Below are 17,869 nucleotides of genomic sequence, written 5' to 3'. Positions count from 1 at the left end.
ATTACTTGAGCCTGGGAGGCCAAGGTTGCAGTGAGTTGAGATGATACTACTACACTCCAGCCTGGACAACAGAGCAAGACTCTATCTCAAAAAAAAAAAAAAAAAAAAAAAGTCATACGTTTTCCCTATTCCCACTTATTTAAGATGCTGCTTTTGGTTGTTGTAAATTTTCATAGATGGAATTTTGTCTATTTCTAGATTTTCTATTAGGTTCCACGGACCTGACTGCTTCATCACATGGCAATACCACCATAATTTAGTTACTGAGATTTTAAAATGTGTTTTTATATTTAATGAGTGACTCCTCCATTACTCTTTATTTTTAAGGCTTTTCTATTTACTCTTGTTTATTTGTTCTTCCAAATAAACTTTATCATACATTTATCTGGCTCTAGAAAAAAGCTCTGAAAGTAACATCTTGAGAATAGCTATGGGGCAGAATCCCCTGGGGGAAGGCCCCACTCACAGCTAGTGCTATATCAGACTGCTGCCTGTCCTGACAGGAATCGATGCCGACTCTGGCCTGGAATTTGCATACTCAGTGGTAGATGCAAACGCTCAAAACACTGCAAAAGAACAGGAGCAAAAATATTGTATCAGTTTAGAGCTTGGAGTTATATTTTTTCATATAAAAGAACACATTTTTATTATATAACACATAAGTTCTAATAATGGGAGAGGCAACATCATATTAAATAGATCCTGTTGCTTATGATCCTCAGAGCAGTGGTCTGATAGAAAATTTGAACAAGCACATGGAACATTTTTATCAAAACGAGGGTGATAAAGGCTGAAGGGTTATCTTACATGTCTTCAAAGAGTGTCCGCTCACACTCAACATTAGTGGGGCTAGGCTGGGCCTCCACTGGATACACCCCTCCACTTTCGTCTGGGATCTCAGGAAGAGTGGGTGGAAGAGGATACTGTTTTGCTATACATCTTTGCACTTCTGTTCAACTTTCTTTTTTCCTACCTGATGCAGTAGTTCTGGGAAGACCGCTACAAATCGGGTGCCAGAAACAGGAATGATCCTTTAGCAAGAAACTGAGACTATAAACCATTTTGCCAGAAATCCTAAGGGTCTGACGGGATGGATTGTGCCTTCATCCCATCTGAAAAAACTGGGGTCATCAGTGACTACAGCTATATTGCTTAGTGGCTGAGTTATCTCACTAGTTCTGTATCTGGGTACCCAGGCCTATATGAACAGGAAGGGACTGAAGGCAAAGCAGTGGTTAGGCTCATACTGTTGCTGGCAGTCTGGACCAGCACCATATCAGATCTGACATCCCTTCCACAGGTGGAATAGGTTGCGTTAAAATCTGTGAATAGTTGAGAGACAGAGAAACAATAAAGGTAAAAAAAATGAAAAAATGGCTTATGCAATAAGGAAAATATGATATTACATGGTTGCCTTGAGAGAGGCTCAGAGGAAGAGAATAATATTGTTTCTTAGCACAATTAGACCAAATACTGGAAAGAGTAAAGCCACAGGTTTGTCAAAACCACAAACTCCTTTGCAACCTGACAATGCAGAATGGAAACCTGCAAACCTAAGTGGCATCACAGTGGATTCCATTCTGGTCAGATGGGATGGATGAGCAGGAACAGTGGTTAACAACCAAATGGAACTCTAGTCATACGCCAGTATCTTTTGATTCTTATTTTTCAGGTTACATCTATTACATGAGATATCATTTGGGAAGAAATTTCTAGGAATTATTCTCTGCTGAGCCATCAAATCATGCAGTATGAAACTCCTGGCAGACAGATGACTGTGTAAATGTAGACCTTGGTGACCACATGCTTTAAAAGGTTCCTGTCCATAACATATAAAAAAACATAGCAGTTGCATGCCGTAGTGTGCTTTATATGAATACACTTCACATTTGATGTCTGTTTTCCTCTGGACTTCTCCTATGTGCCTTTTCACTTTACTGACTTTGCTCTGTGTCCTTTCACTGTAATAAACTATAACTGTTAATATGATGACATTGGAGTCCTGTGAGTGCTTCCAGCAAACCACCAAATCTGGAAGAGGTCTTGGCAACCCCTGACCCAAATACTTCCTCGAATTCTCCAGTATTTTGCCTATAGTAGTCACTTATTTAAAGTTCTATAGATGAATGCATCACCTAGACATAACACTATGCATACACATGTCTTCCACCACTAAAGTATATTTTGGGTGACATTCTGTCAGCAAAAGGGTGTTTTAAGTTAGTCACCAGAACAAATTGCCACAATCCAATTGACTTTTCTTATAACTAGAAACAAACAAACAAATTATTTGTGTTTTCTTTGTCAGAATACATCACAAGGAAATTGGAAAACAGATATTTAAAATAAGCTCATAAAAAAGAAGAGAGAAAGTCCTTTCTAATAATAATGTTGTGAGGTTAAGAGACAAGCCCTGTGAAAAAGCAAACAGTAAATAAAAGCAACTGTAAGACTCAAAGACAAACAAGAAACCTCTAGCCCTAAACTTAAATGGAAATAAAATATATATCCTTTGAAATAGAAAGAATAAAGGAGGAAAGAAAAATGTCAATTCCTAAAAAGAAAAAAGAAAGAAATCAATAGGCTAGATGATGAAGGTAGACTAGAAGAGAAAGGTAAGATGTAAATGTGAGGATAGAATAGAGAACACCATCAGCACTGAAGATAAGTCATATGCATAAACGTGGGAATGGCATTTGTCTGTTCAGACACATCCACTGCATTTAAATACTCTCCCCGGGACTGTGTTTATAGCCATTCATCTTTATTACGGAATCCAGTTCAGTAATCATTAGCATGGTTGAAATAGCATGAAAATACTAATTGTCTGATTTACTTAGGTACCATATCTTAGTTCCTTGGAGTATTTTAATAAAATTTGTTTTTTTATTCTCAAGTTTTTATAAGACAAATAGGGTATTATTACTTCTCATCCAGGATCACCCTTACAAACAAACCCAGAATAATGTTTGACCAAATGTCTGGGCACCTTGTGGCCCAATCAAGCTGACACACCAAATTAACCATCACAGTCAGAAGGAGTTTATGAATATAGGAACCCTCTCATGTGATACAGAGTTTAAAACTCTGGCCAAAATGGCACGAGCAGGTGATAACATGCTGCTTTTAATAGCCTGGCAAAAGCAGTAGCCTGCACTAAGTGAAATGGAAATGCCAAAGCTGCCATGGCAGATGATGAAAGAAGAGAAGTGGGCTTCCTAGAATGGAAATTATACTTCAGGCCAGAAAACCCACCTGATCACCATGTTTCATGGGCAGACCCAGAGGAGGCTCCACTTACAAAAGCAATAAGAAATGTAGGCCGGGCATGGTGGCTCACGCCTATAATCCCAGCACTTTGGGAGGCCGAGGTGGGCAGATCACCTGAGGTTGCGAGTTCTAGACCAGCCTGACCACATGGAGAAACACTATCTCTACTAAAAATACACAATTAGCCAGGTGAGGTGGCATATGCCTGTAATCCTAGCTACTCGGGAGGCTGAGGCAGGAGAATTGCTTGAATCCAGGAGGTGGAGGTTGCGGTGAGCCGAGATCGCGCCATTGCACTCCAGCCTAGGCAACAACAGTGAGACTCTGTCTCAAAAAAAAAAAAAAAAAAGCAGAAATGTGCAGATGAGAGGGGCACCAGTGGCACTGAAAAGCTCTTTGGTAGCTCTGCTTTATAGGCCAAGGCTGCTGCTATTACAGAACTTGGCTTTCTGATTAGCAATAGGGGATTATAGGATTGCCAAAGTAATAGAGGCCAGGTAGCAGCACTCAATTGTCAGAAGCAAGGCAGTGTGTTTATTGTAGTGAGCAGCAAGCTTGGATGCCCGCAAGTGGGGTCTAATCTAAGGAGAGCTATAGAATGAGTAATAAAGCATGACATTCCTAAAGGCAAGATCAATGGGCAACAAACTGAAGTGTTAGTCAATCTGAACAATCAAAAGACATCTAGTGAGGCAGGAGGATCGCTTGAGCTTGGGAGGTTGAGGCTGCAGTGAGCTGTGATCATGCCATTGCATTCCAACCTGGGTGACAGAGTGAGACCCTGTCTCAAAATAAAAAAGAAAAGAAAAGAAAGAAATCTCGGATGATTAGGAAGCTGACCACGAGACAGCTTCAAGTGACTGTGTGTTCAGACTGCCCATCACGCTCAGAATTCTATCAGACTCACCAAGACACAAGGTCAAACGAGCCCAACAGCAATCCATTATAAGATGGAATTGGTATATCCAGAGTCGGGTACGAGTAGGGCAAATGGCAAAAGTAAGCTGTACAAACAGATGGCCAGTTCTCTTGTCATCCATCATAACTGAGATTCCGCACCTCTTGTCCTGGGGCTTCCTTAAAAATCAGTTGAAAGAGTAGAAAGTCTAAGCTTGAGACGTGGATTAGTTGGGTCAGCACATGGATCCAAACTGAAAACAAACAACAACTGCATTTTAGCCTCATTCAGGGATGACGCTGAAGTCAGTCGTGAGCGGGAATCCTAATGTGCAGAGCTTTGGGCAGTGCAACCAATCATTGAATGTGTGGGAAAAGAGAAATGGCCTGGGGATATTATAAAAATAAACACAAGGGCAATGATGAATGGCGTGGCTGCTTGATCAGGAGCCTGGAAGGAGAAAAAGCTAAAGATAGAGCACATGGAGATCTGGGAAGAGGTACGCGCATGGATCTGTAAATGAAGAAATGATATGTGAAGAACTTTGTATCACATGGTACTGAATAGGCATTAAATAACTAGTTAGACTGAATGCTTGGCTAGTTGACTTCAGACAGCTTTTGCCATTTTCCACCCTAGTGCTGCCAATTCAACAAATCTGATGGAGTTACTGCCATTCCTGAAAGCCCAACCTGCCAGTAACAAAGATAAAAAGTGAGCTCCTTAAAGAGTCCAATCAGCTCGGTGGCAGTCAATTAAATTCATTGGATGCCTTTAACGCTAGAAAATGAAGTGATTCATTTTTAACTAGAACTAACACAAACTTGACATGAGTTTGCTTTTACTCCCTGTAGTACCTCAGTCAACACCACCATAATGGACTTGCAGCATGTTTGATCCATTAGCTCAGGATACTGAAAAATATCATGTGGGATCAGGGGACCTATTTTACAGAAAAGAGGGTGTGCTAGCGCACACAAGATCATATAATTCATCAAGTTTATCACACACTTCACTACCTGGAAGCTTATCCTATAACAACCTGTTGAAGGCTTGGCTTAAGTGCTGATTTGGAGATGATACCCTGCAAAGGTGAGGCTCCATCATTTAAATCAACCCTGGCAGGATTGGCATTTTGAGCTAGGTAAATCTTTGTGGTGCTGTCCTTTGTGTTGTGAAATGTTTAGCAACATCCCTGGCTCTATCCACTAGATGCCCATAGCAAACCTCCTCCCCAACCTGTGGCACACAAAATGTATCCAGACATTGCCATATATCCCTTAAGAAGACAAAAACACCGTCCGCTGAGAACCACTGCTCTAAATCAACAATTGTAGCATGACCCTAATAGCAAAATACAACTACTCTCAGTGACCGGCTCAGGGAATTTGTGCATCCTATGCCTGCGACTCTGAGATCTGTGTGTTTAACAGTTTTGGCTGCCAGAGAAGGAATATATATCCACAAGAGAGCAGAGTAAAAATCCCATTCAATTTTAAGCTATGGCTGTCATCTTGTCACCCCCCAGGTGCCAAAAGAAAAGAAGGCAAATAAAGGAATCACCATCATTTTGACAGGGATAATTGACTCTGATGGTCAGGAGCGGGTAAGGCCTCTGTTACATAATAGGGACAGGGAAGCATTTGTTTTGAAATAAGGTGACTACTTGTGTGTTTGTTTCCTGGTATTCCACTACCCAATTTTAATGGTAAATGCGACTCAGACCCATGAAAAAAGAGGACTTGAGTCAACTTCCTGTTCCCCAGGTAAGCCACCTAGACTGCAGAGGTCCTGATGATTCTAGACTAGATAGTAGGAAAAGAAAATGATACATATCAGTGACAATGAAAAGGACTAATTAATCACATTAACTCCCCTCTTGTTACTTCAAGAAAGAGGTCCACCAAAATCTTCCAGGAGCATTACAGAACTTTTAGCAAAAAAAAAAAAAAAAAAAAATTGATCCAAGCAGTACAAGCTATGGACTGCGGTGGGTATTGTGGAGTCCTCTTCATTGTGGCATCCAAGCATTCCTTTCTCAGCTGCTGAAAGTGTCGGCAGCAGACAGCCCTCAGCTGAGTCCCTCTTCAGGGATTGCCTGCAGCTGAAGACAGCTGCCCATCCCAAGTCCTTTCCCACGTCCAATATCTAACAGACGTGGTTTCCCACATAACCCAAACTGCATAGATTCATATAGTTAATATTCATATTATTATTATTCATGTGGTTGACAACGAGACTTGATCTAGTCGCTGTCCCTTAACAACACGTCACAATGTTTAAGCTCTTTGTCTTTGCTCAGCATCCTCCCTTACAATCCTTGAACATCTAACCTAAAACCCTTTCTTCCTCCTAACCTCCTGCTATGGACTGAATTGTGCCCTCCTAAAATTTGTACATTGAAACCCTAACTCCCAATGCAATGATATTTGGAGATAGGGATTTTGGGAGATAATTAGGTTTAAATTTGGTCCTGAGGGCAGGACCCTCATGATGGCACTAGTAACCTCATGAGGAGAGAAAGAGACACTGCCAGAGGTTTCTCTGCCGGTGAGGACACAGCAAAAAAGCAGGTTCCTGTAAGCCGTGAAAAGATACCTCTCCAGAACCTGACCATGCTGATGTCCTTGATCTTGGACTTCCAGCCTCCAAAACTACAAGAAAATAAATGTCTGTTATTTAAGCCACTGGTCTATGGTATTTTGTATGGCTGCCTGAACTGACAAATATACCTACAAAGAACAATAATATTAATAGATTTGGAAGGATTCATTTGTTAAATGCTCCAGGCCCGTGGGGTTTGGAAACAAATATTTTTTTCTAATTCTATCAATTTTTTCCATGATTATTGTCCTGTTTAGGTTTCCCATTTTCACAATTTGGTAATTTCTATTTTCCCAAGAAATTATCCATTCCAGGATCCCAAATGTATTTTAATAGAGTCACATAATTTTTTAAAATTTTCTTTTTGATTTACTATTTTCTGTTTTCTGTGGTTTCTTTACTAAGCTAGCAAATGAAGTCTCTAGTTTATTGGCTTTTCCCCTTAAAGAATCTTTTCATGAATCAACTTTTTTATATTGTTTCCTCACTTTTTAAAAGTATTTTCTGCTTCTAGCTTATGTCCTTCCTTCTGTTTCATTTGGCTTAATTTGTTGTTCCTTTTCTAATTTCTCATGTAGAATATATAGAATGTAATTTACTTATTTTATCATTCTTTTTTGTTTAGCAAGATGAATATTAAAAGCTTTGTGCTTTTCTCTAATCAAAGATTTATCCACATGCCATAGGTCTTTAAAGTTGTATTTTTAGTAGGATTTTCTTAGTTTGTGTTTTTAATTTACTCTTTGATCCAAATGTAATTAAATAGGGCAGATTTTATAAATTACAAAATATTTAGAATTTTTTGTTACTTCTATGTATGTTGCTATTTGGTGACAGATAAGGAATGATCTTTTCAATCTGATTTTTCTTGTGATAAAATGTTTGGTTGATAAAAACAATCTTATCCCATTCATCACTGTTGTTACAGCAAGGTTGGCTTAATTGGGCCTTTTATTTTTTCTTGCAGTTTCCCATAATTTTTATTATCTGCTCTCTGGTATATATCTTCTTTTTTCTCTTACTCTTTCCACCCCAAATTTAGAAAGCATATGGTCTGTTATTAGATTTTATCTTCATGCTTCTATTTCTTTTCACCATTTCTTTAAAAGTAGACAGGAATTAATTCTTTCACTTTTTTAAAAGTAAAAAAAATATCATAATGAGACTTTAGCTTGGTCCATTATAATTATACAAATGTTATATTTTATGTATGCATTTCTTTCAATATTTATAACATTTAAATTTTGCTGCATAACAATAATTCCAAACATAATCTTAGTTCTACATTTAAATAGGTTCAATCCTAGTTTTTTGATTGAACAGCTCCTCCATTGCTATGTTCTTTGTTTTGATGATTCTTGGTTGATGTGATTTTACTTACAAGTAGTAGTTTCAAAGGCATTTTATGTATATTTTAGTCCATGGGTTCTTGTATATTTGAAAATCTCTGTTACTTTTATAAACAGATGATATCTTGACTGGGTATTCCCCTTCCAGAACCTACAGACCTTGCGTTATTGTCTTGTGGCACTGAAGGATACTGAACCAGCCTTATTCTCCTCTCATAAAGGTGACCTTTTATCATCTGTCCATATAACCACAGGATTCTCTCTTTTTCCTTTAATTTTAGAAGGTTTGCCCCCTTAAGTCTTCATGTTGATCATTCTTGATGACCCTAGTTATATAATCAGATTTTCCTTAATTTCAAGCAGGAAGATTGTGGCTTTATAATAGTTATTCATGACTTTTACTTTTTTCTGTTACAAAGCCAATATTGACATTCGCTGTGCCTTTGGAGGCATAGCTGTTCATGGATGTGAAATAGCTTCCAGGATATATTGTTAAGTGAAAAAGTACAAAATATTAAATATAGTATAACTTTTATATAAAAATCATAAATACGTCTGCTTCTTTTTGCAAATAGAAACACAGAAAATCTGAATTAGAAATTAATGAAATTAATCACCTACGGAGAAGTGGATGAGTAGAAGGGAAAAGGGATGAAGTACATACTTTTAATACTTGGAATAACTTCAATATTTCACATAGACAATACATTTAAACCAACAAGAATGGGGGGAATCCTAAAACTGAATGCACAAAGAAACAAACACATCTGAATTTTAAATGAATAGGGGAACAGAACCTACCCAAGTACTTTTTGAACACTGTAATTTGACTATATACTCTTAGCCTGAAAAAAACTGAAAACTGCAAATATATAGCAGGTTTACTTTTTTAGTGGTGTGGATATGAAAACTTTGAAACCATTTTGGGCTTATAAAGGTATCGAACAAGTGAATGAATATATGCATGTTGTTGAAAGTCCCACTTCTCACAACAGAGCAACCAAGGTGAAGTCAGAGAAGGCAGAAAGGAGCCCCACAGGCTTGCACTTGAGGTATCAATGTAAACTCACGATTCCTGATATATGCATGCATGTGCACACACACTTTTTTTTTCCTAGCTCCCTCTACTAACGGGAGCCAGTAAGCAAACCTAGGCCCCAAATTTATGTTTTAAATATTATTTCCCAGTAAAAGGAAGATGTCAAATGTGAAGTGGTACATGCCAAATGAAAAGAGTTCAGTGATATTCCCTCTTTTACCAACTGAGACTCTTGTAGACTGAGATCTTTTCTAACCCTCCCAGCCTATCTCTCTGATGTTATCAGCAGATGACATACTAGAGAGGAGTCTCCTGTACCACACTCCTCACCGTGGTGTTCACTGGGCTACTCTCCCAGGGTAAAATTCTCTATTCTAAATTGTTCCCTCCTTTCTTCCTCCTGCTAATTTGTTTTGGTTTTTGTTTCATTTTCTTTTTTGCATTCAGAGTTGTGGTCCCTAAACTAGTGTAAGTAAAAGGCTCAAGATAGATAAAAGAGAAAAGATAACAAAGATTAAAGAAAAGATAACAAAGATTAAAAAAAACTCTAGGTATTTCAAACAACAACTCTGCTGCTGTTGGCCTCTGTGTTGCTGTTGTTGTTGTCGGTAAGAACTTGGCATTTCTGAGCCCAGGTGAGTCAGTGGTTAGGCTTTTGAAAAGTTTACCAAATATACTTTTAAATATGGTTCCAACCATTCTAATTGCCAGGATTGTGGAAAGAGGCTGAAATTTCCAGTTTGGGTGGAATTATGAGTTTCAGTCTTTATCTGGGTGGTTCAGCAGAAAATTAAAAGTCTGTGTAAGGGACTATTAGCTGCATGCGGTTTGAAACTGAAAGTTGCTTTAATCCTTTTTAAGTAAGCCATTAATCTTCATTTATTATTTCTTCATTGTATTCTCTGCACACTCTTAAAACTTTGAGGTGTTTAGTCTGGTTTGCCAGCTTTCCTGGCTTTGCTAATGCTCCCCATAAATTACCTAAGATGCTCTCAATGTTTAGGTAGATTCATTTTTTCTCCTAGAAAAATGCAAAGTAGAGAACTATGTTCTCCTACTTTCCAAATATGATTTGCTCAGCCATGTACTTCTCAATATCCTAGGGAAAGCTCAAACACTTCCTCTCACCCTAGGGCAAATAACAACCATTTCTATCCCTTCTTCACTTTGCACTATTTTCCCAGGCCTTGAGTAAGTCTGCTAGAGTTGAATTATTCTCAAGGCAACAGGAGAAAGCTGCTGAAAGGCAGCTGCCGTCACTCTCTTGATCCTCTAATCTCATAATTTCTTCATGGCCTTCTGCACACCGGGGGTCACTGAACAGCCTTCCACACCTGCAGGTGTTATTTTTGCAACTCTTCCCCAGGGTCTTCAAACCAGAGTTGGGTCTTTTCTTGGCTTCCTGCTGCTAAAAGCCAAACAAAGAGAACGGAGAGGACATCATTTATAAAAGCCTCTTTTGAGAGTGGCAGGATGGGAGTAAGACATTTATCTCTGGAGGAAAACACTCTCTCAAAGCACATACCTTGGCCTCCAACATGGACAGGTTTATAAGTAAACATGGTTTAACTATAGCCTTCAGCCAACCCTGCTCCAGCCAGACTTGTACTTCCCATTTCTACATTGTGAGCATAGATTCCAGCTCTACGGCCAAGTGAGAAGGGAGGGCTGGGCTCACAGCCATTTGAATCAATGGAGAAGGAGAACATGAGGAAAGAGGTAGCAATCAGTGGAAAAAGAGAGCCTAAAACTTCCTCTCAGCACGTGTTCCCTTTGGCCATCCAGATGCCTGATCAATTCCTCCACCTCCCTTACCGTAATTCCTTCCTTGACATCCATATGGCTGCTATCACAGGCAATGGAGAAAGCAGCACAAAATATAAACTATGTTTATATGTCTGATCAGTGCTTATCTTTTCCATGTTGTCAAAATAGTAACAGTGACCTTCATGACATCAGACCTCCCAGGGTCTGATGAAAGCCTTGCAATTACCACAAACATCTCTCAGAATAGATTTAAAGAAACTTCAGATGTGTTCTTTGATCCCCGCAGGATATTGCTCCCAGTTAATACACTGGAGTGTCATCATAACATCAAATTTCAAAAGCATCCCAGATACTAAATGGGTCTTGCATTGTAACCCCAAATTTATCATTTTGTTTTTGGTGTTACTTGTAGGACCAAGTCCTCAATGAATTTCTCCAAAACTCCTGAGTGATTCTTTTTCCCCACTACCACCACAGTAACTTTTATACATCTATTCACAGTAACTTTCATACATCTCCTCCCACTGGTAACACTAGAAAAGCTGGCAGGCTATTGCTCAAAATGCAAAACAGCTTTTTGAATATCTACAACCATAGTGGTAAAATAATGGTATAAATACATATTATTTTAAATATCACCTCATATCCCTATAATGATTAAAAAAATCAAAAATTTTAAATATGCATGTATATCATCACAAACACAAAAATTAGTCCTACTTTATACAAAAAAAAAGCTAAAAATATCTGTCAGTGTATTCATGATTTTAAACTCAACAGAAAGAAAGAATGCTAACAACAAATTCTCCAGCTCAAAAGCAGAGTGCACTGCAGCAAGTCTGGTTATGAGAATAAAATATTCCTTGGCCTAGAATGTCCTTCCATCAGTTCACCAACAACCTGCAAAAACTCTTCATTCTTCAACTTTGCTGAAACAATGCCAGCTCGGTCAAGTTTTGACAACTCCTATTGTCCTGCCAGGCTCAATTACATCATTCTCTCTCCTGTGTGTTTTCATTTCTATTTTAGATAGCACATATGACATTGCTATGTAAATATTTGTTCCTTCAACTAAATTATAAAGTTTTTATAATGAGCAAGTAGCATATAGTAAATGTTCCATAATTGTTTGATGGATTGCGTAATGCCTTAAATCAAAAACACAGCCTTACTTAAAACAGGAAAAGTTTATGCGACTATTCGACTCATGTTAGGAAGCTGAGTAGTTAGAGAAACAAAATCAATACAGTTTGTGGCTGCCCTCCACAGCCAATATTTGATATGCAAAACAACTCTAATGCATTTTATTTGAGAGAGAACTCAATATTGATGGCAGGGCCCCAGCTACATAATTTTCAGTGCCCAGTTTGAAATTAAAATGTAGGGATCCTTCTTCAAAAAACAGAAAAAAAAAAAAAAAGTCCCATTAAAGGTCCTAAATGGCCGGGCACAGTGGTTCATGCCTGTAATCCCAGCTCTTTGGGAGGCCAAGACAGGAGGATCACTTGAGCCCAGGAAATCAAGGCTGCAGTGTGCTATGATCACCCCACCACACTCTAGCCTGCGTGACCAAGTCAGATCCTGACTCTTAAAAGAAAAAAAAAAAAAACTAAAATATAAATATTTTCTTTCTTCAGCAGTCTGTCTCTATTTGTCATGGTATTTTGCTATTTAATGTCATTCAAGGTAAATAAAAATTAAAATATTTAATTATTAGCATGAATTTCACCATTTATCTTTATAGTGAACATGCCAGTTTTAAATGAACATATAAGACTATTTATCTCATGTGCAGAATCACCAAAATTATAATACATGATTCATGTTTTGTAATTTCCACATGTATATATATTTCATTTGTACCAGAACAGTAGAAACAATGAACAAAACTAGCTCATCTGTATTTATTGCACTTTGATATGAACAGATTCTACCAACATGCTTTATCTTCAGCTTTTGAGTAAATAATGAAGAATTTAAAGGAAAGCACGTAACTATGAGTTGCCCTATGTTTCCTTTTCTCTCCTATGGCATTATTTTCAGCATAAGCGGTTGGCTACTGCAAGAAAATAACACAATTAGGAAAGAATATGGTAAGAATTCCTTGGTTGTTCCTTTTTCTTAGAATGCTATTACCCTCTTTCTACATGTGAAGCATGTTCTGCTTCAAATGGAAAGTGTGGCCTCTTGGGAGTCTCCATGGACCCACTTGTGGAGTCTTATGTGTAACGTGCTTACCTTGCCCTCACTTTAAGTCTCACTTCACTTCCATACACTGAGGGTCCACTGGGATTTTGTACAAAGCATGGTGTGTGCATTATCTGTGAATGGAGTGCCATGGAATGGCATAGACACATATTGCATGTAACTCCTCTGCTCATGCACATGCTCCATTGTCCTGCTGTGCTTCACTTATAAAACACAAATTCAAAAATAAAATTGAGGTTGGGCGCCGTGGCTTATGCATGTAATTCCAGCACTTTGGGAAGCCGAGGCAGGTAGATCACCTGAGTTCAGGAGTTCGACACCAGCCTGGCCAACATGGTGAAGCCTCATCTCTATAAAAATACAAAAATTAGCCATGTGTGGTGGCGAGCGCCTGTAATCCCAGCTACTTGGGAGGCTGAGGCAGGAGAATCACTTAAACCCAGGAGGTGGAGGTTGCAGTGAGCCGAGATCATGCCATTGTACTCCAGCCTGGGTAACAAGAATGAAACTCTATCTCCAAAAGAAAAAAAAAAAAAAAAAGATAAAAGTGTTAATTTCAGGATGGTGACAGGAGAGCATTAAACCAAGCATGGGCTCTTCTGAGCTGCACACCCATGGAACTGGACCTGATGGATTAGTTTGTGTACTGCACAATATGAGTTACATAACTCGAAGGTGAAATCCTCTGAACCATCCCATTACCAATCGACAGAACCAGGGTGATTTCCCAGGATTCTGTTAAAACAGACCTTTAACCTATCGCCTCGTATTCAGTTTCAGGTGAAAACATTATCCACTCACACTGGACTTTTTGCAGGTAGCCGCAACTAGAAGTATTTGGGTTGTGCTGAGTGTATTCCTATTTCCAAAGTTCTCTCTGCCTTTAACAGCTTGCCTTGCTTTCCAAGCAGAACATTCCACAGCAAAGTGCAGTATTAAGGAGTGCACCCCACATGAAGTCCATGCTGGGTTTCTGCCGCCTAAGCCCTGTTGAATTCTCTTCATGAGCAGGAGCTTGCAAGCCCCAAGTTGTTAAGCACAGTTATGGAAGAAATCTGGAGGTGAAAACCTTGTCAATCACCGACAATGGGGCTTGCTCAGCTGAAAATAGAACTACTGCTGCTGCCAAAGAAAGATTACTGTTAGCATTTTGGAAAAGGCAGCAGAGTGACCTTTCTTCCCGAGAGCCAAAGACCCAAAGTGTCTGACAGCTTTGCTATTAGATTTTTTTTTTCTTCTTGTTCTTTCTCTCCACACCTGGGATTCAAGAGGCATTAAAGCACTTTAAGCCAAAGGAGCTATCATCTCCGTGGAGCTTTTCACATTAGGCTCTACCACTTAGCAATTAATTAGATTATGACTGATTATTATTTACTTTTCCTGTCACTTCATTCTACCAATAGAAGCGTACACCATCCTCCCAGAGTATTTCTGTTTATTTATACAATCATCTTCACTTTTGGTGAATGTTAGATTTCAATGAAACATGATGAATAGCTGTGATACCTGTAACCAGCATTGATGTCAGTGAAAAGAAAGGCAAAATAACTAAAGAATTATTTTTTGCTTCCTGCAGAGATTACCCCAGTATCAGGGGCTGACATTTTGTCAGTTTCATTGAGGTATAAGTTATATATAATAAAGCTCACCAATTTAAAACACATAACTTGATGAGTTTTGACATGTGTATACCACCACTACCACAAGCATGATACACAACATTCCTTTCACTCTACGCCCCTTTGTAGTAAATTTCCTCCCTTCACAACTTGGCCTCAGCAACAACTCCTGTGATTGCTATCAGTATAGTTTTGTTCTCTTAAGAAATTCCTATTGATGGAATCATACATTATCTATTCCTTTATAATTGGCCACTTTCACCTGACACAATACTTTAGAGCTTCATTCATGCTGTTACATGTTAATTCATTTTTATTAATGAATTGTATCTATTGTATGTTTAAACCACAATTTGTTCATCCATTGGCCGACTGATAGAAGTTTCATTTGTTCCCAGTTTGAAACTATTATGAATAAAGTTGCTATGAACACTTTTATGCTCATTTTCTGAAGGAACGTATGTGTTTCTCATAGGTAGAAATCTAGGAGTGGAATTGCTAGGTCATATGGTAAGTGTATGTTTAACTTTATAAGAAACTGCTGGCTGGGTGCAGTGGCTCATGCCTGTAATCCCAGCACTTTGGGAGGCCGAGGAGGGTGGATCACCTGAGGTCAGGAGTTCAAGACCAGCCTGACCAACATGGTGAAAACCCGTCTCTACTAAAAATACAAAAATTAGTTGGGCGTGGTGGTGTGCACCTGTAAACCCAGCTACTCAGGAGGCTGAGGCAGGAGAATTGAGTTGCTTGAACCCAGGAGGCGGAGGTTGCAGTAAGCCAAGATCACGCTACTGCACTCCAGCCTGGGTGACAGAATGAGACTCCATCTCAAAAACAACAAAAACAAACAAACAAACAAAAAAAAAAACTGCTAAACTATTTTCCAAACAGTTGTATCACTTTCCATTCTCATCAGCAGTGTACGAGACCATTCCACCTCCTCACCAACTCTTGGTGTTGTCCGTCTTTTGGATTATAGCCATTCTAGCAGGTAACAGAGGTATCTCATTGTGGCTTTTCTTTCCAACTTTTATTTTAGGTTCAAGGGGTACATATGTAGGTTTGTTACAGGAGCAAATTGCATGCTGTGGAGATTTGGTGTATAGGTAATTTTGTCACCCAGGTAATCAGGTGACAATTTCTCACCTATTGGGTAATAGCACCCAATAGGCAGTGTTTCAATCCTCACTAACCTCCCACCCTGCACCCTCAAATAGGCCCCAGTGTCTATTGCTCCCTTCTTTGTGTCCATGTGTATTCAATGCTTAGCTCCAATTTATGAGTGAGAACATGCGGTACTTGGTTTTCATTTGGTTTTCTGATCGCCCGTTGATTCGCTTAGGATTAGGCCTCCAGTTCCATCCATGTTGCTGCAAAGGCCACAATCTCATTTTTTATAGTTATATAGTATTACATGATGTATATGTACCACATTTTCTTTATCCAGTGCACTGTTGATGGGCAACTAAGTTGGCTTTATATCTTTGCCATTGTGAATAGTGCTGCAACAAATATATGCATGCATCACGTTTTCTTACTGACTAATGATGTTGAATATTCTTTTATGTGTGTATTGGCCATCTGTGAAATGTCTGTACAAATATTTGGCCCATTGGTTTTTCAGCAGACTTTCTTATTATAGAGTTACAAGAGTTCTTTATATACTCTGTACGTAAGTACTTATCAGGTATATTTTGCAAATATTTTCTCTCAATAAGTGTCTTGACATTTTGTTTCTAGAGGAGTCTTTTGAAGAATAAAAGTTTATCATTTTAATGAAGCTTAATTCCTCATTTTTTTCTTTTATACTGTGTTCAATTTAAGAAATCTTTGACCAACGCAAAGTCATAAATATTTTCTCCTATTTTTTTCTAGAAGTTTTATACTTTTAGCTCCCACATTTAGGTCCTTAATTTTGAGTTATAGTTTTGCATAGTTATAGTTTTGTATATACAAAACTATATAATGTGAACTAGGGCCCATATTTTCTATTTTTTTTTTTTTTTTACATCTGAGTATCTAATTGTTACAGCACTATTTGTTAAAAAGCTTATACTTTTTCATCGAATTGCCTTTGCATCTGTCAAAAATCTTTTGACTATATATGTGTAGATCTCTATTTCCGGACTCTATTTTGGATTATAGCCATTCTAGCAGGTAACAGAGGTATCTCATTGTGGCTTTTCTTTCCAACTTTAATTTTAGGTTCAAGGGGTACATATGTAGGTTTGTTACAGGAGCAAATTGCATGCCGTGGAGATTTGGTGTACAGGTAATTTTGTCACCCAGGTAATCAGGTGACAATTTCTCACCTATTGGGTAATAGCACCCAATATGTGCCTATCCTTACACAAATAGCACACTCTCTTCATTATTGTAGCCTTATAGTGAGATTTGAAATCAGATAGTGCACATTTCCCTCTTTTTTTCTTTTTCAAAATTGTTTTGACATTTCCAATTCCTTTGCTTTTCTATACGAGTTTTGAAATAAGCATGCTGTCAATTTCTGTCATAATGATCTGCTTAAATTTTGATCGGAATTACATTTAACTTGTAGATCAATTTGAGAATTTACATCTCAATAATATTGAGTCTTCTGATTCATAAGCATGAAATGTCTCTCCATTATTAAAATCTTTTTAACTTTTTTCAGTAAAATTTTAAAGATTTCACTTTATAGATTTTGTACATATTTCATGAAATTTTTCCCTAGAAAATTCATTATTTTGCTGGTATGATTTTGCTATTTGAATTTTCTAATTATCTGTTGCTATTATATAGAAATGCAATGGTTTTTTTTTTTATGTTGACCTTGCATTTTTTTTTTTTTTTTTTTTTTTTTTTTTTTTTTTTTTTGAGACAGAGTCTGGCTCTGTCCCCCAGGCTGGAGTGCAGTGGCACCATCGGGGCTCACTGCAAGCTCCGCCTCCCGGGTTCACACCATTCTCCTGCCTCAGCCTCCCGAGTAGCTGAGACTACAGGTGCCCGCCACCACGCCCTGCTAATTTTTTTTGTATTTTTAGTAGAGACAGGGTTTCACTATGTTGGCCAGGATGGTCTCAAACTCCTGACCTCGTGATCCGCCCACCTTGGCCTCCCAAAGTGCTAGGATTAC

The sequence above is a fragment of the Symphalangus syndactylus genome, chromosome 3, assembly GCF_028878055.3.
Source record: "Symphalangus syndactylus isolate Jambi chromosome 3, NHGRI_mSymSyn1-v2.1_pri, whole genome shotgun sequence".
Classification (NCBI taxonomy): domain Eukaryota; kingdom Metazoa; phylum Chordata; class Mammalia; order Primates; family Hylobatidae; genus Symphalangus; species Symphalangus syndactylus.
The sequence above is the reverse complement of the archived record's forward strand: the minus strand, read 5'-3'. Positions refer to the sequence as shown.